Source organism: Ovis canadensis, chromosome 23 (assembly GCF_042477335.2).
Source record: "Ovis canadensis isolate MfBH-ARS-UI-01 breed Bighorn chromosome 23, ARS-UI_OviCan_v2, whole genome shotgun sequence".
Classification (NCBI taxonomy): domain Eukaryota; kingdom Metazoa; phylum Chordata; class Mammalia; order Artiodactyla; family Bovidae; genus Ovis; species Ovis canadensis.
Window position 1 is genome coordinate 69,786,288 of NC_091267.1, and position 25,770 is coordinate 69,812,057.

The 25,770-nt window shown below is 40.4% G+C and overlaps 1 protein-coding gene across 6 annotated transcripts in view; it reads left to right on the forward strand.

The window, feature by feature from the left end:
* WDR7 (WD repeat domain 7) overlaps positions 1-25,770 on the forward strand; it is a 354,635-nt gene that overhangs the window by 215,873 nt on the left and 112,992 nt on the right. The gene's annotated exons all lie outside the window — the stretch shown is intronic.

Here is a 25,770-nt window from a genome sequence, read left to right on the forward strand (position 1 = left end):
CTGAACAATTTATTGTTGTGTTCCTTGGACCTACATTAAGGGAAGCTGCCCATGGAAATTAGGTCCCAGTACAGCATGCCTCTCATTTATTAACTTCCTTTTTCTGTTTTACTGTTAAAAATGTCATGCTGAGTTGTGCAAGTTAGAAAGTGATCTTGAACCATGTCCAATGGGTTATAAACACATGCTGTGCCCACTGTGTTAACATTTTCTGATCATCATATAACATTTAAAAATAAATGAGTGTTTCTTTTACATTGGAAAGGTGTTGACATGTTGATAAACGCATATTTTGAAGAATAATTATCAGAATTCAATATAAGCTCTAGGTTTTGAATTGTGTATATGCATAAGTGATGTTTATCTGACTTACTCCCCCTAATCTCTAGATTTTCTCCTTTAAGCAAATAGGGTTAACATCATCATGATTAATACATGATCTCAGAATTGAACTCACTGAACATATACATATATATATATAACACCATCCTTATGGCAGAAAGTGAAGAGGAACTAAAAAGCCTCTTGATGAAAGTGAAAGAGGAGAGTGAAAAAGTTGGCTTAAAGCTCAACATTCAGAAAACGAAGATCATGGCATCTGGTCCTATCACTTCATGGCAAATAGATGGGGAAACAGTGTCGGACTTTATTTTTAGGGGCTCCAAAATCACTGCAGATGGTGACTGCAGCCATGAAATTAAAAGACGCTTACTCCTTGGAAGGAAAGTTATGACTAACCTAGATAGCATATTCAAAAGCAGAGACATTACTTTGCCAACAAAGGTCTGTCTAGTCAAGGCTATGGTTTTCCCTGTGGTCATGTATGGATGTGAGAGTTGGACTGTGAAGAAAGCTGAGCACCAAAGAACTGATGCTTTTGAACTGTGGTGTTGGAGAAGACTCTTGAGAATCCCTTGGACTGCAAGGAGATCTAACCAGTCCATTCTAAAGGAAGTCAGTCCTGGGTGATCTTTGGAAGGAATGATGCTAAAGCTGAATCTCCAGTACTTTGACCACTTCATGCGAAGAGTTGACTCATTGGAAAAGACTCTGATGCTGGGAAGGATTGCGGGCAGGAGGAGAAGGGGACGACAGAGGTTGAGCTGACTGGATGGCATCACCAACTCAGTGGACGTGAGTGTGAGTGAACTCCGGGAGTTGGTGATGGACAGGGAGGCCTGGCGTGCTGCGATTCATGGGGTTGCAAAGAGTCGGACACGACTGAGCGACTGAACTGAACTGAACCAATATATATATAAATGTAAAGTAAACGTTATTTAGTTTTGTGAATGGCATTTTGATTTAGTCATTTTAGCATATATTTACTGTGATAAAACTTTCATCTTGTCATCCATAGATTAAATTGGGCTGGACATTGGAGAGCTCTCATAGTGTCTGAAATGTGCTACTTCCAGTTATGTGAAGGAAGGAGGAAGAAGAATCTTTTGGAAGACTGTAAGAGCGGCATAGTATCTCCATCCCAAAACTAAAAGCAGTTACTTCGGGACAGTGTGATGCTGGTTCCTGATAATTCTTGAAGGGAGATGAGAAGGAAGGGAGTGTATCAGAACAGAACCCAGAACAGTTCTGAACGGAACTGATGTTCTGTTTTTTTCTGAACAGAAAAACTGATGAAGGATTGCTCATTCGTAGGAAGTGATTAACTATTAAGAGAGGTAGAAGAAACTCTTAGGGTCCGGAGCACATGCAAAGTGTCAGCTTTCACCTCTTCTAGGGTGGGGTCAAATGGGGAATAAAGGAGCTGAAGACCAGCAGACACCCTCCACCGAGGTGACTGCACGGAAACACCCCGCCTGTGGATGGTGAAGAACTTGTGCGTGGGCACAAGTGGCCCGCTGCTGCCTGAGAGTGCGGGCAGGTGGAGCCGGGCCTGAGGTCCCTGGAGGCCTGCCACTGGAGGCCGCCGGCCAGCCATCCTGGGGAGCCCGCCCCCGTCTCCTGGGGGCTGCGCAGGGCCGCTCAGGAGGGCGGGCCGTCCTCTTGCTCCTCGCTCGGTGGACCTCTGCTGACAAGGCTTAGCGTCCTGCCCCCAGCAAAGGGGATGTTTACAGAGTCTAAGGCCAGGATTTTATGTAGGGGTGACAGCCATGCACACACACCACACCACACACACACACACACACACACACACACACACACGTATATGTAGACTTCCTGGGTGGCACTAGTGATAAAGAACCCATTTGCCAGTGCAGGAGACGTGGGTTCAATCCCTGGGTCAGGAAGATCCTCTGGAGGAGGGCGTGGCAACCCACTCTAGTATGCTTGCCTGGAGAATCCCACGGATCGAGGAGCCTGGCAGGCTACCATCCATAGGGTCATGAAGAGTTGGACACAACTGAAGCAACTTAGTGTGTGATGTGTGTGTTTACACACACACCCCAAATATATGTAATATAGACAAATTGAAAACTGGCCCAGAAGGATTAATTTATTGTTATAATACTATGATGTAGTGTCATAAGTCAGAACTTTCAAATAACTACAGTTTCATTCTCTGCTTGGTGCTTTATAATGAGCTAAGTATGTTTTCCATGAGCTTCCCTTGTGGCTCAGCTGGTGAAGAATCCGCCCGCAGTGTGGGAGACCTGGGTTCAGTCCCTGGGTTGGGAAGATCCCCTGGAGAAGGGATAGGCTACTCATTCCAGTGTTCTGTCCTGGAGAATTCCACGGGCTGTATAGTCCATGGGGTCACAAAGAGTTGGACAGGACTGAGTGACTTTCAATTTCATGTTTTCCATAACTATTTTTAGTGGACTTATAGTAGTAGTATTTTGGGGGGGCTTCCCTAGGGAGATCCCCTGGAGTAGGAAATGGCAACCCACTCTAGTATTCTTCCCTGGAAAATTCCATGTGCAGTCCACAGGGTCTCTCAGAGTTGGACACCACCGAGCAGCTAGTACAAGCACAAATATTATTTTATAAGTTTTCAGAGACTGACCCGGAAATTGTTCTCTGCTTTGTCTCCTCTTTCTGAGAAGTCCCCTCGCCATGGCTGTGAAGACCTCTAGGCAACATAGTCACGCAGCTGCTGACAAGGGGAAGTGGAAGACTGCACTAGACGAGGCCTTGCAAAACTGAGCTCTACCTTTGTATGATCAGCGCAACTAACCCCATGTTGCATATCTGGATAAATAAATGATGCTTGCAACTATGACCCCCAAATTTGCATTTCAATGGCCTAGTAATGTCCTCTCACTTATCCACTGTTCCCAGGGATGTTAGTGATAAGGAATAATTAATGATTTGTTAGCAAGATCAGATCTTTGATGATAATGTACAACAGATGTACAGATTCTGTATTTAACTTTTATTTGCCTTTTAATTGCTATGGATTTCTGGGCCTGCTACTGGCTACTTTATCAGCATGAAGAAATGGCTTCTATCATCTCTTATCCTGGGTCCCAGTGGACATTACAGTGTATTTTCTCCAAAATAGAAAAGGCAGTCCAGTTCCATCATGTGTTGTGAAGGTGTAGCAGTGCCATCCATTTTAGCTGCAGTTGTCATTTCACTGGGGCAGCGTTCTTGGGATTTAAGAAAGAATAAAAATGGCAAGCAGAGAATTTACTGGTGTTTTCATATCAAATGGTTTCAAGGAGGAATGTTCCTGGCAAGTAGAGGGTTCTTCGGACTCCTAAGCACTTGAAAAGAATTTCAGGCTGAGCGAAGGTAATGTATAATGCTAAGCCCAAGCTCATTTAAAATTCTGCTTTGACTGTCTGTCACATTACAGAGCAGTCTGCTCTGAAGGTCTCCACTGTCGGTTCTGTGACCTCCGGAGCTTCATCAGGCCGCTGACTGGAGTGGAACAGGCTGCTCTGCTTCTGGGAAGTGAAGAGAATCTGGGCAGCAGCGCAAGTCCTAAAATATTGATGCGGCCACTGCTAAAGCACAGCAGTGTTATATGATTATACACATTATGTCACTCATGCTCTTTCCATTCCCCAGAAAGCATTATGCTGAAACTGTAGGCTGTCAGTCAAGTTAGTTTTGGTAAATGCAAAGCAGACTTTGCCTTTGTGGACATTTGTATAACACACATATGTATAATCATAGAATATTTTTTTCAATGAATATAAAAGATTGAAAAGTTGCTGTTCTTCCCCTCTTGTGCCTCCCTTAATCTTGTGTCCGTAGTCACCCAGGTGCGCAAAGATGGAAGCCTGTGTGACTCTTCTCTTTAAAAGCATATAAGGGAGAGTAATAGTAGGGACTACCAAATGTAAATTGTTACCTTGTATCTCTTGAGTTGCCATTCTTGAAAGTCAGAGATGATTAAATATTGGCCATTTCATATGGTTCAGCCTGACACCAAAGTCTTAGATCTGCTGTGATGTAGAAGAACATCAGGTCAGTAAAGCAAATTGATATGATCTTGGGTCGCCTCGGCCTGCAACGGCTTGGAGCGGGCCTTGGGTTCCCAGCCAGAGACTGGGCTGGGAGGTGGCGGGGAAAGCGTCAGATCCGAGCCACTAGACCAGTGGTCAGTGACAAGGGCCCTGGCCCTTCGGCTTTGCAGAAAAGAATTTCTACAAAGACAGGAAGTAGTGAAGCAAGTCACATGTTTATTAAGAGAGAAAAAAGTACAGCCCGTGTGGATAGACACATAGGCAAACTCAGGTAGAGAGAGGAGGAGATGCTGAGACATACCTTTGTGGCAGCTTGAATTACTTTTATGGGGTATTTCTTCTGACAGTCACTTTGGTTTGCCGGGTTCACAGGCCATATTTGGTATATCTCAGGATCCTCCCATGTGTGCACACACATCTCTTAGCGAAGATGGATCCTACTGAAGAGGTGTCTGGAGTGCCTAGCATTAGTTAGCACCACTCCCCATTGACCTCCAAGGAGGCTTTCTGTGCATGTGTGGTTGGAGACATCTCCAGACTTCAGGAATGAGAAACATATGGTCTGGACAGGGCCCAGCCTCCTCTCTTAATTGTCCTGCTTTTCTCATCTTGGATTTTTGATCCTCAGGGAATGAATCTCCAATCACTTTACCCTGGGGGGACCCATCTACCTCCTGCTTCAGTGTAAGCCAGAACCCAGATTCACAACCACTTGTTATTGTAAGCTGATGAGATACAGAGACGAAATGATGTCTAGGAAAGTAATGAGTGATGTATGACTCATCTGTGCCACAACAGCAGAAGTGAGGCGTCATCCTCATCACCGTGCTAGTGGAAAATATCATGGTCACCAGATTTTTCACTTTCTGAGCAATGTATGTTAGGCCTGCTGCTGCTGCTGAGTTGCTTCAGTCGTGTCTGACTCTGTGCGACCCCATAGACGGCAGCCCACCAGGCTCCCCCATCCCTGGGATTCTCCAGGCAAGAACACTGGAATGGGTTGCCATTTCCTTCTCCAGTGCATAAAAGTGGAAAGTGAAAGTGAAGTTGCTCAGTCATGTCCGACTCTTCGCAACCCCGTGGACTGCAGCCTACCAGGCTCCTCCATCCATGGGATTTTCCAGACAAGAGTACTGGAGTGGATTGCCATTGTTTTAGGCCTAGGATTATGTAAATCTTTGCAGACAAATCATTTGCTTCCATGGTTAGCTTCCTGACATGCCTAACAAGACAGATTTTTCTTTCTAAATTCTTTACTGCCTTTGTGACTTTTAAATATCTAGATAATTGCCCCTTGGTGACATCATACATTAGTACCTAGAGTGATGCTTTTGTTTCATACTTAAGGACAGCCTTGCCCAAAAAGATATCAGAAAATACCTCATCAATCCACCTCTACTCAACATTCAGAAAACTAAGATCATGGCATTCAGTCCATCACTTCATGGCAAATAGGTGGGGAAACAGTGGAAACAGTGAGAGACTTTATTTTTGAGGGGCTCCAAAATCACTGCGGATGGTGACTGCAGCCATGAAATTAAAAGACACTTACTCCTTGGAAGGAAAGTTATGACCAACCTAGACAGCATATTAAAAAGCAGAGACATTACTTTGCTGACAAAGGTCCATCTAATCAAAGCGATGGTTTTCCCAGTAGTCATTTATGGATGTGAGAGTTGAACTATAAAGAAAGTTGAGCTCCGAAGAATGGATGCTTTCAAACTGTGGTGTTGGAGAAGACTCTTGAGAGTCTCTTGGACTGCAAGGAGATCCAACCAGTCCATCCTAAAGGAAATCATTCCTGAATATTCATTGGAAGGACTGATATTGAAGCTGAAATTCCAATACTTTGGCCACCTGATGTGAAGAACTAACTCATTTGAAAAGACCCTGATGCTGGGAAAGATTGGAGGTGGGAGGAGAAGGAGAGACAGGATAAGACAGTTGGATGGCATCACTGACTCAATGGGCTTGAGTAAGCTCCAGGAGTTGGTGATGGACAGGGAGGCCTGGAATGCTGCAGTCCATGGGGTCACAAAGAGTTGGATATGGCTGAGTGACTAAACGGAACTGAAGTGATCCATCTCTGCAGTTCTGCATTTTCTATTGGTCTACTTTTATATCTTGCTGCTGCTGCTGCTAAGTCGCTTCAGTCACGTCCAGCTCTGTGCGACCCTATTGACAGCAGCCCACCAGGCTCCCCTGTCCCTGGGCTTCTCCAGGCAAGAACACTGGAGTGGGTTGCCATGTCCTTCTCCACTGCATGAAAGTGAAAAGTGAAAATGAAGTTGCTCAGTCTTGACCGACTCTTTGAGACCCCATGGACTGTGGCTCACCAGGCTCCTCCATGGGATTTTCCAGGCAAGAGTGCTGGAGTGGGGTGCCTGATACTTTCTAAAAATGAAAGTCACTGAGGCCTTTTGGCTCTATGAATGAAATGGTAATATTTTGATAACATTTTTAATAATCTTCATTCTTGTGGTAAGATGTTTTTGTCCTTTTGGAAGTTGAGCTGGATAGTGAGTATCCATTAGTAGAACAGTAGGCGACTGACATGTTTGTTTTTCCATTATTAATGAAAGTTGGATTTTGGGTTGTTCAGTGAACCTCAAGAAAATTTCTCCAGACAGTGGTTATACCCCAGTGCCATCTCACCGGTGAGAAGCAGTCTCATTTTCCAGCTGTCTAGGTAGGACTTTATTTAACCATTTTGGTTGGGACCTAGTCAGCTTCAGCTTTACCGTAGTTGACAGTATATTTAAATTACAATGAGCCATCCAGAGCACTCCTTAGTAATGATCCACAGCTTTCCATTTAAAGAGCAATAATGTAATGTTTGTAAGTTAAATGGTTGATACATTTATAGAACTTTTATCTTGAATATGGAAATGCAATGACTAGTTTTTAATGCAGTGGTATTTTTCAAAACTTCAGCTATTAATGAAACTATTTGTTAAAAGTATTTTGCACTTAATCACTTAAGTGCAAATTAAGTGCAAAGTGAGAATTAGTCTCACTTTCTAGGCAATGATGTGTTTTTTGTGGCATTTTGATTCCTAGATACTCAGATGCTTTTGCGTGGAGCATTATCATGTTTTTACAAGATATGCCATGTAGAAAGTAAAGATTGACAATTATTCTCATCTCCCACCTGTGGAAACCAAGATAAGTTCATTCCTGGGAGAAAGGAATACTCTAGTATGCAGAGACTTATGCTGTCAGTTATGATGCTTACGTTGACTATGTGAATGTTCATGTTTAAATGCATTGTCTTACTGAGGAAATTCCACTTTCAGATACCTTTTCTTTATCTTCTTCTCTCATAGTGCCAGAATCTTGTTATGGTTGTCTCTAGATAAAATGTTTAAACTCTTTTAACTGTTTCATAGAACAGTGGGAAAATTGGAAGGGACAGAGCAGGTTGAAGTGGATATTAGGATAAAGATACAGAAGACTGCCATGAAGCTGTTTATAAGTAGAATAAGAAAGCATGTGGATAGCATCACAGACACTGAAGGATAAGCATGGCTGGGAGAGTATGTAAAGGCAGAACTGTGATGACAAAAAGACTGAAAGTTAAATTAAGCCTAAAATGTACAAGATATCTCATCTATAACAATTGAGAAACTTTTACATTGTATTAGTTCCCTTTCTGATTATTGTTCATTTTTAGGAGGTATTGTTAAAGACTTTTGTTTCATTTCTAACTACTTTTATTCTAATAGATTTAGATATACCAGTATTGGTACTTTATAAACTTACAGTTGAGCACATATAATCTGTTTTATATTTAGTGGTAATGATAATTACTTGAGGTTTTATTTATGTATATTATGTAATCATATAAATGCTAAAAGAAAACTAATCTGATGTAGAAATATACCTGTATATAGTGACTCAAAATCCAAAAGCAATTTTTATGTTTATATAAGGTCCTGTAAACAAGATTAAAAGGCAATAAAAGTAACAGCACAAAATTGAAAGAGAGACGTAACAATTTACTTTGATCCAAGAGTTCACAGTTATGCAGGGGGAAATTGTACAAAATCTCAGTGTCACTGTAGAAGGATGCTACAGAATTAGCTTCTTATTTTGAAACTTGTAAAGAATTGGAAATAAGCATATATTTTTTGTTTTTTTATACAAGTGCACCTCAGCATAATGGTTGATGAGAGAAAATGCTTATTTATAACAGTATTATAGCCAGTAAATGAAGGAGGAATAATAGAATATCACCATTTTGCCACCCTAAGTAATTAATAGACCTGGACAATAACTCCTAATATCACCAAAAAGAGAGACAGCCAGACTTTATATACTTGATGGAAATACATAGTAACATCTCAGTTCAGTTCAGTCACTCAGTCATATCTGACTCTTTGAGACCCCATGGACTGCAGCACACCAGGCTTCCCTGTCCATCACCAATTCCCAGAGCTTTCTCAGACTCATGTCCATTGAGTCAGTGATGCCATCCAACCATCTCATCCTCTGTCGTCCCCTTCTCCTCCTGCCTTCAATCTTTCCCAGCATCAGGGTCTTTTCTAAGGAGTCAGTTCTTCGCATCAGGTAGCCGAAGTATTGGGAGTTTCAGCATCAGTCCTTCAGTGAATATTCAGGACTGATTTCCTATGGGATGGACTGGTTGGATCTCCTTGCAGTCCAAGGGACTCTCAAGAATCTTCTCCAACACTACAGTTCAAAAGCATCCATTCTTTGGCTCTCAGCAACTTTCTTTATAGTCCAACTCTCACATCCATACATGACCACCGGAAAAACCACAGCTTTGACTAGATGGACCTTTGTCAGCAAAGTAATGTCTCTGCTTTTTAATATGCTGTCTAGGTTGGTCATAGCTTTTCTTCCAAGAAGCAAGCGTCTTTTAATTTCATGGCTGTATTGATTTTGGAGCCCAGGAAAATAAAGTCTGTCACTGTTTCCATTGTTTCCCCGTCTATTTGCCATGAAGTGATGGGACCGGATGCCATGATCTTAGTTTTCTGAATGTTGAGCTTTAAGACAGCTTTTTCACTCTCCTCTTTTACTTTCATCAAGAGGCTCTTCAGTTCGTCTTCACTTTCTGCCATAAGGGTGGTGTCATCTGCATATCTGAGGTTATTGATATTTTTCCCAACAATCTTGATTCCAGCTTGTGTTTCATCCTTCCTGGCATTTTGCATGATGTGCTCTGCATATAAGTTAAATGAGCAGGATGACAATATATAGCCTTGATGTACTCCTTTCCCAATTTAGAACCAGGTGGTTGTTCCATGTCCAGTTATAACTGTTGCTTCTTGACCTGCATGCAGGTTTCTCAGGAGGCAGGTAAGATGGTCTGGTGTTCCCATGTCTTGAATAAGTTTCCACAGTTTGTTGTGATCTACACAGTCGAAGGCTTTCGCTTAATCAATAAAGCAGAAGTAGATGTTTTTCTGGAATTCTCTTGCTTTTTCTATGATCCAATGGATGTTGGCAACTTGATCTCTGGTTTTTCTGCCTTTGCTAAATCCAGCTTGAACATCTGGAAGTTCACGGTTCACATATTGCTGAAGCCTGGCTTGGAGAGTTTTGAGCATTACTTTGCTAGTGTGTGAGATGAGTGCAATTGTGCAGTAGTTTGAACACTCTTTGTGATTGCCCTTCTTTGGGATTGGAATGAAAACTGACCTTTTCCAGTCCTGTGGCCACTGCTGAGTTTTCCAAATTTGCTGGGATATTGAGTGCAGTACTTTCACAGCATCATTTTTTAGAATTTGAAATAGTTTAACTGGAATTCTGTCACCTTCACTATCTTTGTTCATAGTGATGGTTCCTAAGGTCCACTTGACTTTGCATTCCAGGATGTCTGGCTCTAGGTGAGTGATCACACCTTCGTGGTTATCTGGGGCATGAAGATCTTTTTGTATAGTTCTTCTGTGTATTCTTGCCACCTCTTCTTAATATCTTCTGCTTCTGTTAGGTCCATACCATTTCTGTCCTTTATTGTGCCCATCTTTGCCTGAAATGTTCCCTTGGTATCTCTAATTTTCTTGAAGAGATCTCTAGTCTTTTCCATTCTGTTATTTTCCTCTATTTCTTTGCATTGATCACTGAGGAAGGCTTTCTTATCTCTCCTTGCAATTCTTTGGAACTCTGCTAAGAACTAGTAAAAATGAAAAAAAATTCAGACCTGAATCTGTTCATCCAGTTTGTAAGAAATACAGAAATAAGAACAGTTTATGTGTCATCATAGAGATATAATCGCAGACTCCTGATTTTAGAAAATTCTAGGTACCAAGGAACTGATTTTTTCCAAGAAAGGGGAAAGAGACAACCTATAGATTATGAGATTTAAGATTTAATCATATATGGATTATGATTAGAAGAGACAGACATAAATGAAGGAAAGAGAGAGAGGGGAAAAGAGGAGGACAGAAAGAGAATCAATAAAATGTGATAGCCATCTGGATGTTTGATGATATTAAGGAATTTTTGATAATTTTGTTTAAGTGTGATAATAGCATGTGATTATGTTTTTGATACATCCCAATATTTTAGACTTAGGTACTGAAATTTTTATAGGTGAGGTTTGCTACAGAGTAATTCAAGGGGTTCAGGACTGTGAGGATGTGGTTGAAACAAGACTGTCCAGGAGTTCAAAACTGTTGAAGCTGCATGATGGTTGCTATAAGATTTATTGTACTTTTTCTTTATACTTTTGTCTAAGTTTGAAATTTTCTGTAGGGAAAAAGATACCTGACGGTGGAACCAGTTGTCCTGCAGAGTAGTGAATGCCAAGCCAGGGGACTCTGTTCTGAATCTGTAGTCTGCAGTGTGGCCCAAACGTGTGTTTTCATTAAGCTCTTCTAAATTGTTGTTGTTCAGTTGCTAAGCTGTGTCTGAGTCTTTGCGACCACACGGACTGCAGAACGCCAGGTTTCCCTGTCCTTCACTATTTCCCAGAGTTTGCTTAAACTCATGTCCATTGAGTTGATGATCCATCCAACCATCTCATCGTCTTTCACCCCCTTCTCCTCCTGCCCTGAATCTTTCCCAGCATCAGGGTCTTTTCCAGTAAGTCAGCTCTACACATCAGGTGGCCATAATATTGGAGCTTCACCTTCAGCATCAGTCCTTCCAGGGAATATTTGGGATTGATTTCCTTTAGGATTGACTGGTTTGATCTTGTTGCCTAAGGGACTCTCAAGAATCTTCTCCAGCACCAAAATTCTAAGGTATCAGTTCTTCTGTGTTCAGCCTTCTTTATGGTCCAGCCATCACATCCATACATGACTGCTGGAAAAACCATAGCTTTGACTATATGGACCTTTGTTGGCAAAGTGATGTCTCTGCTTTTTAATACACTGTCTGAAAGTGAAGTCGCTCAGTCGTGTCCGACTCTTTGTGACCCCATGGACTGTAGCCTACCAGGTTCCTCCATCCACGGGATTTTCCAGGCAAGAGTCCTGGAGTGGGTTGCCATTTCCTTCTCCAGGAGATCTTCCCGACCCAGGGATTGAACCCGGGTCTCCTGCATTGGAGGCAGATGCTTTACCGTCTGAGCCACCAGGGAAGTCATAGCTCTTCTTCCGAGGAGCAAGCATGAATATCTGGAGCACATCCTGTTCATCAAGTGTCTTGATTCTAAATATCAACCAGGATTAGAAATCTGCAGGCCAGATCATCTCTGAAGTTTCTTCTAATTCTGAGCTTTCTAAGTCTGTATTTCTTTGAATAGTATAAACAGGATGTACTCCAGAAATTTAGGGATAAAATAGTTGGAGTGACCATCAAAACCTTGGTAAATACAGTGAAACTTACCCAAGACCTCAAAATATAGTTAAAATATGGACAGTGGAGTGTGGATCAAGTCCATTCAGTCATTCCAAAAATATTTTTAATGCTTCTCAGTTCCAGACAGTGTGCCAACAACTGGAAAATGGTTGTGGTCAAAAGAGTTATGATGATGATAATTTTGAACTTCATTTATTGTGGAAGCTTTGTGTTACCATAGCGAGAATGCTGATTTTTGAGACTGGAGCTATGACTTCTGGCCCTGCCATCACATTTGTTCTCTAATCTAGAGTAAGCCACATAACCTTTCTGAGCCTCTGTTTTCTGATCTATTGTCATGAGGTTAGACCCTTACGGCAGAAAGTGAAGAGGAACTATAGAACCTCTTAATGAAAGTGAAGGAGAAGAGGGGAAAAGCTGGCTAGTCAATCCTAAAGGAAATCAACCCTGAGTATTCATTGGAAGATCTGATGCTGAAGCTGGAACTCTGGTACTTTGGCCACCTGATGCAAAGAACTGACTTATTGGAAAAGACCCTGATGCTGGGAAAGACTGAGAGAAGAGAAGAGGGTGACAAAGGATGAGATGGTTGGATAGCATCACTGACTCAATAGACATGAGTTTGAGCAAGCTCCAGGAGATGGTGAAGAACAGGGAAGCATGGAGTGCTGCAATCGACAGGGTCTCAAAGAGTCGGATACAACTGAGCAACTGAGCAAGCTCTTAGCTGTTACAAAATATGAAGCATGGAAATATTTTTCTCTATATGTGGGTGGTGTGAATATGGGATCAAATTTTTTTTCTTACCCTTTCAGTAGCCATGAATTTTGCTTGTCATTCGAGTTGGGTTGGGGGTATCTTCCCTTTTTCCTGCCTCTGTAATATGGTTCTATAAACATACATTTAAGATGGCATAATTAGATTCTGTTTGTAACCTGAAATAGGTCTGATCCTAAGCTCATTTACTGTCTTAGAACAGAATTGATCTTGCTTTCACATTTAATTCACCTTCTGCAGATTTTGAGAGGAAGAAAAATCGCAATGCTAGCTCTGCGTAACTAGGCCAGAGTTAATAGGGGCAGGTTGGAAATCCAGCATTACCATATTTGTTTGCCTTTCTCTGTCTACTTTTTAAGTGTTAATATACGCAGATCATTCAGATAAACAGTTCTGGCCAGCTTGAGGCTCCTGCCAGTTTGGCTTTACTTATCATACATGTTCAAATGATTCTGCTCTTACTCAATTGTCATGAATCCCATCTACGGTATCTGGGATTACCAGGAGAAAAACAACAGGATGTATTTCATTTGCAATATTAAACATAAAATCCCTTTGCAGATGTCATCTTATGTGTGGAGTATGACATAGCCTTTTCCTTTTAAATAAATATTATGCACAGTATAATGGATAGGACAGAAGATTTCAAGTCAAGGAAACCGTATTGTGGCATTACTAACAGTATGATCTAGAGTAAGTTAGCTAAGGTTTGTGAGAAGCAGTTTTCCTCATCTTTGAAATTGAAACTAGCGTCATATTCCTCCCTGGGTTCTTTTCAGAATGAAATACCTTACACATAAACCACCCAGCACAGTACCCGCCACCTACCAGGCAGTCAGCAAACAGAATTGCCCCTTCTTCCTTCTTTTTTTTTTCCCCTTTTTCTTCATTTATGTATTTTACTGATTTTTCCTACTGTTTTCTAGAAAGCTCTTTTAAAAATATATCTTTTTCCCCACTGTCTCCCCCTTGGCCTGACAAAGCAATAAATTTCTCCTTCACCTCCCCCTCCCCGCCACGCAAATAATTCCAAAAATATAATATATTTTTAGAAGGACTGGAGTCTAAGTATTAATGGTTTTCCTCCTTTAAAAAAGTCTTTTTTTGAAGTCTTAGTTCAGTATACAAATAAATATCTGCGATTGAAGGAAATAATTAGGGAACAATGTCTGTGCCATTATATACATAGAGATTGTATATGGGAGATGGAAGGAGAGGAGTATATCAAAGGCTCCTCTGTGGCAGACCTGATATGTTGTATCATTCTGTACTCCAATCAGGGAGGTCCTGGTGGTCCGGTGGCTGAGACTCTGCTGCCAGTGCAGGGGGCCCGGGTTTGATCCCTGGCCAGGGAACGAAATCTCACATGCCGCAACTAAGATTCTGCATGCCATACCAAAGACTGAAGAGTCTACATGTCAGATAAATAAATAAAAATACTCTTGTCAGCTCCAGAGACAGGTCTCCCTGCACCTCATCTGACCTCATTAGATGAAGAAGCTGACGCCCAGCATGTGTCATGTAGCGTCAGACTGTTGGCAAGTGCACTTTGGGGACTGGAGTCTCGGTCTCACCTCACGACTGTCCACTGGCGTCCGTGCATCAGTCACCACAGAGAGGAGGGTGGCTGTGCCTGCTAACCGGAAGGGAGCAGGGTCATGGTGTGGACGAGCAGACCGGACTGAGGACTTCTCATGTTAGACTCGTGGTGCTCTGCTCGCCCTCCATTCTGAAACCCACTTCTTGAAAAGGAAATGGTAGCCCACTCCAGTACTCTTGCCTGGAGAATCCTGTGGACAGGGGAGCCTGGTGGGCTACAGTCCATGGGGTCACAGAGTCAGACACGACTGGGCAACTTCCCTTTCTTCTAAGACATGGTTTAGCCATAAGTCATATTCTTCAGGTAGATTGGGATAGACAGATTGTGCACAATTATTCTATGGTATACTGCCTGGATAAGAAATTATCATATAATCATACCAAATTAAATCCATATATGTCTGTTAAGTTTTTAAAATGTTTTGACAGTCTTATTTATTTTTCTTTATTGCTCCCAGACAATTCAGAAGTATTTGGGCATTTTTATATGTGCTGTGCATAATATTAGAAATAAATACTGTAGTATATTTCTTCCACAGTCTACTTGGCTGCCAGTGATAGTAGAATAGCAGAAAAAAAAATGTATTTCTTATTGTGGTTTACAGCATTACTTCTTTCATCTTTCATTGAAGATGAAGACTGGTTTATAGTGCTTTTCAATCTATAGTTTATTATAAAAAAGAATTAACTAATGAAACTATAGCCATATATAGCTGTTTTGCAAATTCATTAAGAAAGAAACTACATTTGAGGGGGGAAAAAAAAAATTAAAACCATGCAGTAGCCAGTAAGATGTGAGGCAGCTAATTGCTTCCTGTCCCTTTTGAAATTACTCAGCCTGAAAAAAGATAGCACATATTGATTTACTGTATAGTAAATGCCCCACGTCTGTGCTCCTCTCACACCCAGATGCACACACACTGCACATTCACACACAGCAGGAACATCACGAAACTGGGTACCCACCCCTTTCTTTCATCAAACTTACGTAATAAAATCAGGATGGAACATTTTCTTCCTTTGCAGAGGGAGATAGCATAAAATCATGAAAACCCGCAAATGAGTGGCAGTGTGATATTATCTTGAATGCGTGATTTGTTTGTTTGCTTTAAATCTTTTAAAAAGCAAGTTTTCCAGGGAAAAAGAAATATTTCCTGATGATGTAGTAGCATCAGTTAATCCACATGCAAATTGATATATCTATATGCGTTTGTAGTATTAGAAGCAACGTCAGAACTTAGGCTTGGTTGATCATTTTTTTGAAGTTAATATGAAGATTATGCAGATTCAACCTGTGCTTGTCAATATGGTCTTTTGCTTTATTTCAGGAACGATCCACTCATCTAGAGAACGGGGGTTTTATTCATGTATGTTGTAACTCCTGTTTGTGATTTTTCTATAAATGTTCGATTTTTTTTTCAGCATGGACTTTGAAAGTGCTAGTTTTGGTTGTCCTAAAGCCAAATCATTAAAATGAGTGAGAAGTTTAAAAATAATAATAATAATAGATCTTACAGAGGAAACTAAAATCTGCAGTTACTCATGTAAGCATATATTTCTGGAGTGTAACAGCATGTGTATGTTTCTTTTTTGCTTTAAATGAACATAAATTGTTATCTATGATTTTGAGGTGTGATCCTGGTTGCTTCTTTAGCTCAGATAGTTCAGGAATTCATTGTATTACAGTATATTGCACTTTATCTTGAAAGGATCAGAGCATCCTTATTTGCAGAAGAGATGGGATTTTGTGATTGGAATGACTTCTCCTTTATTAGATTGTGTGTTAATATATTTCTGTATGTCCTTTATGTCAAAAAAATGGGTACCACCACCCCACCAAGTTTTTCTTGGAAATATATTTGTCCTTGTTTGACATTAGCATCTATTCCCAAAGAGCTCTGTTTCAGATTTTCATGGAGCTTCGTTGATGGCTCTTCTATAAACACACCGGCACCCCTTTCATCCTAGGATTCTGAATACAGGCTTGGCTGCTCCTGCAAGGCTGCTGTTTACTGGCGAGTTCCCATTAACACAGCCACAACTCCTGGGTTAGATAATGGACTCAAAGGTTAAGAGCAGAGGATCTCAACAGCTCCAATCAGCAGGGCTTTTCCAGGGCTAATTACCTCTTTGCTGCGCTGACTCTAATGTGACATGTTTATTGCCTTAACTAACAACTCATTAGCTTAGTTGATGTTTTTGTCAATATTAATTCATTCATTTAAGCCAAGTCAAAGCTTAAACAAAGATGTCCAGACTGAGAAACAGGCAGCAGAGTGACTTTTGTTTGTTCATCTTTTTTTTTTTTCCTCCCTTACTCAACCTCAATAAAATAAATGTGTAGAAAGGAAACATTTAGAGTGCTTATATTGAGAATGGTGGTATTCCTTTGCCTGCATGTAGAACAATTCTGACTTTATTTCCACGTAATTATTCTACATTCCATGTCACAGCTCACTTAATATGTAGTATCTACTAAGGGCCACTATATTTCCCTGATGGCTTAGTGGTAAAGAATTTGCCTGTAATGCTGGAGATGCAGAAGACATGGGTTCAATCCCCGGGTCAGGAAGATCCCCTGGAGGATGGCGTGGCAACCCACACCAGTATTCTTGCCTGGAGAATCCCATGGACTTAGGAGCCTGGCAGGCTAGAGTCCATTAGGTTGCAAAGAGTAGGACAAGACTGAAGCAACTGAGCAAGCACACCAGGGCTGCCCTCTTTACTCTTTGACTGGGTATCTGTAAAGGGTTAATGTTCAGCAGCTCCTCATTCCAGTTGAATGTTTTACTGTGGTTATTAGAAAAAAGATAAGTAATTTTTCATATTATTTTACTCTCCACTGGACTACCTATAAAATTACTTGAGATTTATCTTATAATGATCACAAACTTCCTTAATTAGCCTGTGTGAATTATTTTAAAAGTAGAAGCAGTTATGAAGTTATATCAGGTGTTTTTTGCCATGCTTTTGGTTGTCATTAATAGTATTTATTAAAGAATATCATTGTTTTGATTTTATGTGTTTTTGTAAATAACAGTTAAATTCTAGAAGCCTAAGAGGCGTACACATGGGTAAAGTAGCTGAGCATGAGCCCTTGCTTGAGGAGGGGGTCGATTTCTTTGGAGAGACACATCAGCGTCTTGTGAATCCTGTCATACATTGGCCCAGTCCGTCTCACGTGCTGTTAAGGGGGTACAGATGACCAGAAATGGTTAAGGTCAAATGCTAGTGGAACTGCAGTGTTAGGGAAGTTTCATCTTTGAGAAAGGGCCAGTCTCTGCTTAGAAGGCCAGAGACTCACGCTGGTAGGTTGGTTCCTGGAGGTGATCAGGCCTAGAGAAGGCTGATAGAAGCTATGCATAGAACATGGTAAGAAATACATGTTTTATAAACCGGAAAAACTCCTGTTTCCTCCATCTTTCTGTACCTAGAGGGCATTCCACAAACTCCAAATCGTTTTCAGTAGTCATGAGAGTTCACTGTCCCGGAAGATGAACATGCTTTAGTTTGTGCAGTTGCCTGTCACCTTTTGCAGAGTGCTTCCCTCTCTCTCGCTTTCTGGGCTCTTGGTCTGCTTATTTTTCTTCCCAGGACTTAGTACTACTTGACATACCTATGTGTTCATTTGGTTGTTTTGTCCCAGCTAGAATATAAGTTTCATGAGAGCTTCGTAAGCTTCAACTTGGTTGACCTGTGCTTTAGAACCATGCCTGGTCCCCAGCAGGCCTAGGAAATAATGGGTCAGTGAAAGGATCCCCCAGCTATTAGGTGCCAGAGCTAGAACTTGAACCCCTGTTTTCTTGCTTTGCTTTCTGCCCCTGTCCCCAACCATTCATGACATTCAACAACCACACACCTTTGGGGAAAAGGACATAGAAATATTTAGATCATTCAACTAAAGATTCCATAGGAAAAAAAAAAAAAGATTCCATAGATCCGTGGATTATTTTTTGTTTTTACTTCTTTGACATCATAAACATCTACTTCTACAATTTTACTTCTTTATTGCTGTTCCGCAAACTGTCAGCACTTTTTACCATCCTTAAGGAGGAAAAGAGCCTTATACAGTAAGTAATATCCTTTTGTTTATGTGGAGGTAAAACACTTATTTTGGTCTTCCACCCAAAACACATGAAATATCAAAAACAAAATGAGATTAAATTTCACTGTATGACACAACTTAATTAAGAACTCAAAAAGAAAAAAAAAATGTCCTTTCAATCAAGCAGCATTGGATTTTACACTCTTCTGATTGTAGGACAAGAAACAGCTACTTTATTTGAATCAGAACTGTTTTGACTAAGCTGATATCACATTAATAAGTTTTTAATAAGTTATTAATAAGTTTTAAAATAACTTCCTAATTTAACAGAAAAATTTTATGCCTTTTAGTAAATGAAATGATGACTTGATTTCTATGTAATACAGGATGTAAAAAGTTCAAAAGTAGTTTTTTATAGCTATTAATACAAAGCCTCTCATCATAGAAGTGTTTATTATTCTATGTCCATGAATAATGCGCACTATATTGGGATTATTTTCAATCAAATCATGTACCTGTGTAAAGCCAAAGACTAGAATTCTAGATGGCACTCTGCCATCCTGGTTCTCTGATGGACATTAGCAAGTGGGAAAAGGCTTCATTCAGTTGGTTATACTTTGAAATAAGTGGCCAATCATTATTAATTCATTTTGCACTCATTGTAATGGCACAAATCATCATAAATTCATTTGGTTTAAAGTGCATATAATATGTTCTCCCACGGGAAGTTCTTGTAATTGAGCTATTAATTAGTACATTTTTTAAATATGACGTTTATTTTCTTTCCCCCTTCTATACTCTCCAGAGCTGAGGAGGTTAGTGGCCATTTCTTTATTAATGATTTTCTTTTAAGTGTGATGAACCAATTTATCTAAACTAGGCCTGTTAACTAGCCGAGTGCTCAGTCACTCCGTCGTGTCCGACTCTGCGACCCCAAAGACAGTAGCCCACCAGGCTCCTCTGTCCATGGGATTCTCCAAGCAAGAATGCTGGAGTGGGTTGCCATTTCCTTTTCCAGTTAACTAGCCGAAGAGGGACCCAAACCTAAGAAAATGGTTCCATATACTGCCTACCAGCAGGACAATAGCAGTAATTGTCAGTCATCTCTAAGGGCTCTTAGGGAATTCTCTGAAATGCTTTAGTTTTACAATAATTCCAGTAAGAAAATCTCATTCTCTCTTGGTAAGCATAGTTTGACTGTGGCTTCTATTTTAGTTGCTAATTCTTAGAACGTCTCCCTGTAGCCCCTGGTTTCCTATAAACATCTCCTGCCATAACATCCAGGTTCCCTTGACTCCAGCAGGCAGGCACTCCGTGACTGAGGGCCCCGCTGGAGAACGGGCCCTGCCCCATTCTCACTCCGGAACGGGGCCCTGCCCCGTTCTTCGGCGTTGTCCTGCCCTGTTTCCTGCTTCATTATTCAGCACCTTCTTCATTGGGTTGTACCAGTTGCTAGAGGGCTTATGACAGCTGGTTGCAGAACAACGAGGCCTTCATACTTCAAGAGGAGCATGTAAGGGAAAACTTAATCCAAAAAAAAAAGAAAAGAAAAACTGCAGTTGCAAAGCTGGGAAAAAATATCATTGATTTTAAAGCTTTTTAAATGATCCTTTCTTATTTAGTGCGGTTTCAGCACAAATAGAAACTGGGTTAAAAAAAGTACTACACATTCATATTTGTGTCATGAACGTGTCGTGTTAGTAGAATCTGTCGTTATATGAAAATAAAGATTTGAGCTAGTGTTAAAAATGTTTTGTTAGTGTGTTTAACTGCCAGTTAACTGTGTGCCTGTGTGTTTTAAGTGAATAAAATAAGTCATTTTTTTTCATTATGTTTTGAACAGTGTGCTAACGTTGTTCTTTGTGCTATGGAGAGCTCAGGGTACCATCATGTTTAGTTTCTATACTTGCATTAGAAATGCAAAAGGGGAAAAAGTGGAATAGAATCAATAATATAAAAGTGTTATTTATTATCAAATGATGCTGGAAACGATACCCGATGCTTATAGAAATATATAACTATAGTTCTTTATAATTAATAGGGTTGTCTTATGGTAGTTATTCATTAAATGTAGAGTACATTAATAAAGTGAGTCTACACTTTGTGATAAGGATAGAAAAATAATCCATAAAGCAAATTCATTATTTCCTAAGTAACAGCCTCAGAGAGAGAGAGAGAGAGAGAGAGAGAGTGTGTGTGTGTGTGTGTGTGTGTGTGCATTATGACTTGTATTGTTAATCTTTTGAAAGAGCTGGTCATCACAACCAGCCAGAGAGGGTAAAAATGTTTTAAGTTGGCATTTTTCCTTGGTCAATTTATGAAAGGACAGCAGTCATCTTGCCAGAGCAACAAGTTAGCCATAGTATATGGCTGTGCCCATAGCTTACATAGGCTTTATTTTGCTATCTCTGTGTCAATCCTTTTCTCATTTTTAGCGTGGTGCCGTTACAGCAAAGTGTAAATATTTTCCTGCAGCATTGTGCCTCTGTAGCACTTAAAAAAAAAAATGGTAAGGTTAAAGTAGGAGCACTTTTTTAAAAAACAGCTTGAGATAAGCTTGAGATAAAGCAGCACTAAAATATGGGCTATTGTTGTTACTCTTGACTGCATGACAACGGAAGTACTTTCTCAACAGCTGGAGGGTCTAAGTTAATTGTGATTTATCCAGTGCTGGATTTTCAGTGCTTTCTGCTTTTTAAGGGGCTCTGTCTTGATTTGATTTCTTGCCAGGGTTCTGAGCCAGTCTGCATTCTGTAGCTCGTTTGGCTAGACATACAGAGTGGCGATGGGGTGGGGCACAGGGTGCTGTTTGGTTAATGCCCACCATAAAGCTGCCAGTGTCTGTACTGTGTACCCATCTTACTGGTAAGAAAGACTAGTCATCTGATAACCCTGCCATGAATATGGTCACAGGTCGACTTGAATAATGCTGAATTCCATTCTGTAACAAGTTGAGTTAGGAACCTCTTGGCAGTCTCAGTGAAAAGCCAGTGGCCAGTAATGGGACTTCTCGGGTGTGATTCTTAGAATGGGGAAGGACCATGCAGTTCAGGACAGTACAAACAGCAGCTTTTTTCAAAACTTTCTGAGATCATCCTTTTGGGCATGCTCAGTTGTGTCTGACTTTTTGCAACCACGTGGACTGTAGCCTGCCAGGCTCCTCTGTCCATGGAATGTTCCAGGCAAGAATACGGCAGTGGGTTGCCATTTCCTACTCCAGGGGATCTTCCCAACCCAAGAATCGAAGCTGCATCTCTTGCTTCTCCTGCATTGGCAGACAGATTCTTTTACCACTGAGCCATCTGGAAAGCCCTCTGATATCATGGGCCAGTAAAATTTCCAAAAATAAAATTTGGGAGTATTTAGCAGAACTTTGTTTTATTTTGCTGAGTGCAAACATTAAGAAAATACCACTATCTTTATCATTTTATATAAAAAAATTTATTCACCAAAAAAGTAGTAAGTACATAACCTTAGAATAAGCACTGTTTTAAACTGAATAAATTTAGCTTTATGAAAAAACACTCATTACATTATTTATATTTTACCATTTCACCAGAGAGTCATGGAAACTTGGACATAGACCAGCACAAGTTTGTAGCAGATTCTTGGAAATTTGTGTTCTGTGCATAATTTTACTGAGCATGCTGCGTACACGCTGTATAAAGTAATTTTCAGTATTTGCCAAAGCAAGAATTGTGTATTAAGTACTTACTGAATTTATAAATCACGGTGATAAGCCTCATGTGAAAAAAAAAAGTCTTTTAATGAAAATTTCATATGACCCAGGGAATTTGCTCATTTAGCAGATGTGAAAAAGTAATAAAATTAGCTTTGGACTAATTTTGGAATTAATTAGCTTTGGAATAAATACCAAAGATGCCATATTGTTGTTTGTTAAACGTATAGATAATAATCGCTCTCATAAAAAGAAGAATTTCATTCTAAGGGAAGCAGAGAGGACCTGGCAGAAATTGCCAGCTGCCAAGCGCAGCCCATTGCAGCATCCCTGCCTGGAAGATTCCATGGGCAGAGGACTCTGGCAGGCTACAGTCCATGGAGTCGCAGAGAGTCAGAAATGAACAGCTGAGCGCACACACACACAACTGCATACCATTCTCCTTTCACATGAGAACAAAGCCTCAGAATTGTTGAAGATGGCATTGTGGTTGGATAACAAACTACATTTCCCATCCTTCCCTTCCTTCCTTAAACTGGGGGGATTATGATGTAATTTCGGTCCGTGAAATGTAGTTAGATTTTACTGGGGGCTTGGCTTACCTGACACGTGTCCTTCTGCCCTGCAGCCTTCTGCCTCTTCCTGCTGCGAGGTGGGTGCAGTACTGGGTATGCCATCAACCGTCTAGTGGGCGTGATACAGCAAAGATAGAGTCGAGACAGTGATAACTGGGTATCGCTGTATTTAGCCGTTGAACCAGCAATAGCAACCTTCTCATTGTGTGAGAAAAGATAAAACATATCATTTGTTTAATCTTCTGTTTTGGTAGAATCTCATGAATAAAACATGGTTGTAAAGACGTAAGTTGTATTCAGAGATGTATACTGGTCACGTTGCCCGTGGCCTGAGCCACAGGGGCCTGCAGCTAACTGCTTGCCATCCACAGTTCTCAGTTATCTCATCTGAAACATAGGAATAGATCATTGTTTTCTAAGGTCTTTTCGACTTGAAAATGCTGTGATTCTAATTCATCCAATTGGCTGGGTATAAGTAGATCAGAATTTAAGAGGCAGTAGGTCTTGCCCCTTTCTGAAAATCTAATCAAACCTCTCCTTCACTTAGAACTTTCTGGTGGTTCCCCATTGTTACCAGAATACAAACTCTTGGCATGGCAGGTAAGAAGGCCCTTTGTGATCGGGCTCTAATAGCGTGTCCTGCCTCGTGTCTCTCTGTTACATTTCATCCACTTCCTCCTCTTTTCCCTCTTGCCCATCACCCGAACCCTTTCCCTTTCCTCTGACAAATTTTCCAGCCCTGTTGAACTGTGTGTCACCGCTTGGTCTGGCCATGTTCCCTCTCATCTTCTGGTCTTTAGACTTGCTATTCTCTTTTCCTATAATATTTTTTTTTCATACTCCTCTCCCATGAGTGACAAAGTCCTACTTAGTCTTTAGGTTTGGATATTCAGCTCACCTTTCCCTTCTTATATCCCTAACATCAGATTAAGTGCCCCTGCTAAGTTCTGTCTTGATACCTTGAGCTTATAAATATTTTAACACTCTTCGTAATATATTCAGATTGCCTGTTTGCTCACCTGTATCCTGAGCTAGAATGAATTTCCTTGAAAAAAACTTGACTCTTGTTCTTTTTTTTCTCCCCAGGACTTAGTACACTGTAGCAATAGTCTGTAAATAGTTCCCACAGGAATCTTGGGATGGAAGGGTTGGGACCAAATTGTGAAAAGTCTTGAACGAGTATCAGGCTGGTTTGTTAAACTTCTTAATGCTGCCGCTGGGAAAGGTTTTTACAAAAAACTCAGTCATAGTGGCAGATGGTGGCATCCTTCTCCACCTTGCTTACTCAGTGAGGTAATGTTCCTTGACTGTAGAACATTGGGGCACTTACGTAAAATAAGTTAATGTATACTTTTGTACAAAATTAGATTCTGTCTTGTACGGATTAAAATACAACCTTTATTAGGTACCAGAGATTTTAGAAAAGTTCTGAGAGATAAACTTAAAATTCATAAAGTTCTGTCGCAAGCTTTTTTTTTTTTTTTTCCTGTCAATAGAGAAAGTACTATCATTGTCTTAATTTTAGCTTTTTATCACCTTGGTCCATATTGCATAGCACCTAAATCATATGGAGTCATAAGTTAGATAAACTTTAAATTACAGAATACAAGTTGAAAAGGAACAAATGTACCTTTCCCTCATTATTATTATCATATAAACCATTAAAAAAATCTGGTTCTTTAGTATCAACAGAAAGAATATATGATACAGAAATTTGAATCCTAAGATGTCTTCAGAACATAAGTGTCAGTATTGCTGGTAACATTCAAGTTGTAAGCATGTTATTAATCAACAAGGCTAGAAATCAGAAGGTTTAACTTAGAAATCCTCTTATCTTCTCATATTTACATGTTTTGTCGTGAATAACTTGTCAGAGACAGATGTGGAATTTTAACATCTGCACGTCTTTAGAACTCCGAAAGAGATTATTGGAAAAAAAAAAAAAACCAAACAGACACTTATTGGTAGATTTAGAATTTTTGTGTTAAATAGGTCGTTTTCCTCTCTGCTTTTTTTGATGCTTCCCCAAATGGTAGAAACTGCCCTGCCAGAGCTGTTGGGGGTCTTTGCTTTGTGTTGTTAGTCACTAAGTTGTGTCTGACTCTTTGCAACCCCATGGACTATAGCCCGCCACGCTCTTCTGTCCATGGGATGTCCCAGGCAAGAATACTTGAGTAGGTTGCCATTTCCTTCTCCAGGGGATCTTCCCGACCCAGGGATCGAACCTGTGTCTCCTGCATTGGCAAGTGGACTCTTTACCATGAAGCCAAAAGGGAAACCATCCTTCTAATTACCCCCATTTCAATTCATTCTCCTTTAACAATTGGCTGTAACATAAAAGTGAGCAAATGCTTTTACTTGTTGAGTGCAGTAAATTAAATTTCATATGCTATGTTCTTAATTTTGGAAACAGACAAGTTCAACCTGTTATTCAGAATGAGCCCCTATTGCCCTTCATGGAACACATGCTGATGTAGCCCTTGGCAGTACACTGTGTATGATTTTAATTCATTTAACACTCTGGCCCTTTGCAATAGCTATTATCATCCCCATTTTACAGATAAGGAAACTGAGGTTCACTGAGTATCTTCCTAAGCCTAACCCCCTAGTAAGTTATCAAACTGATTAATACTCTGTTGAATCTGAAAACTCTGTTCCCTTTAACCAGTATACTATACAGTGATATGATTTACAGACTGTTTTGTTTCTTCCCCTCAAAAACAAATACAAAAGCTTCTTCTAAGTTGCAGTTTGTTCTTTGCAGTCCCTGGTGCTTTTTTTGTTTTTCATGTCAAAATGCCTTTGGAAGTAGATGAGCTTTTGCAGCTTGAACACTATGAGGTTTTTATATACAAATGGTTAGCTTGATCTTCAACATAAAGGAGTGCTAAAATCCAAATCATGTCTTCAGATTTCGAAGTAATATTAACTATTTTTAAAAGATGTGTA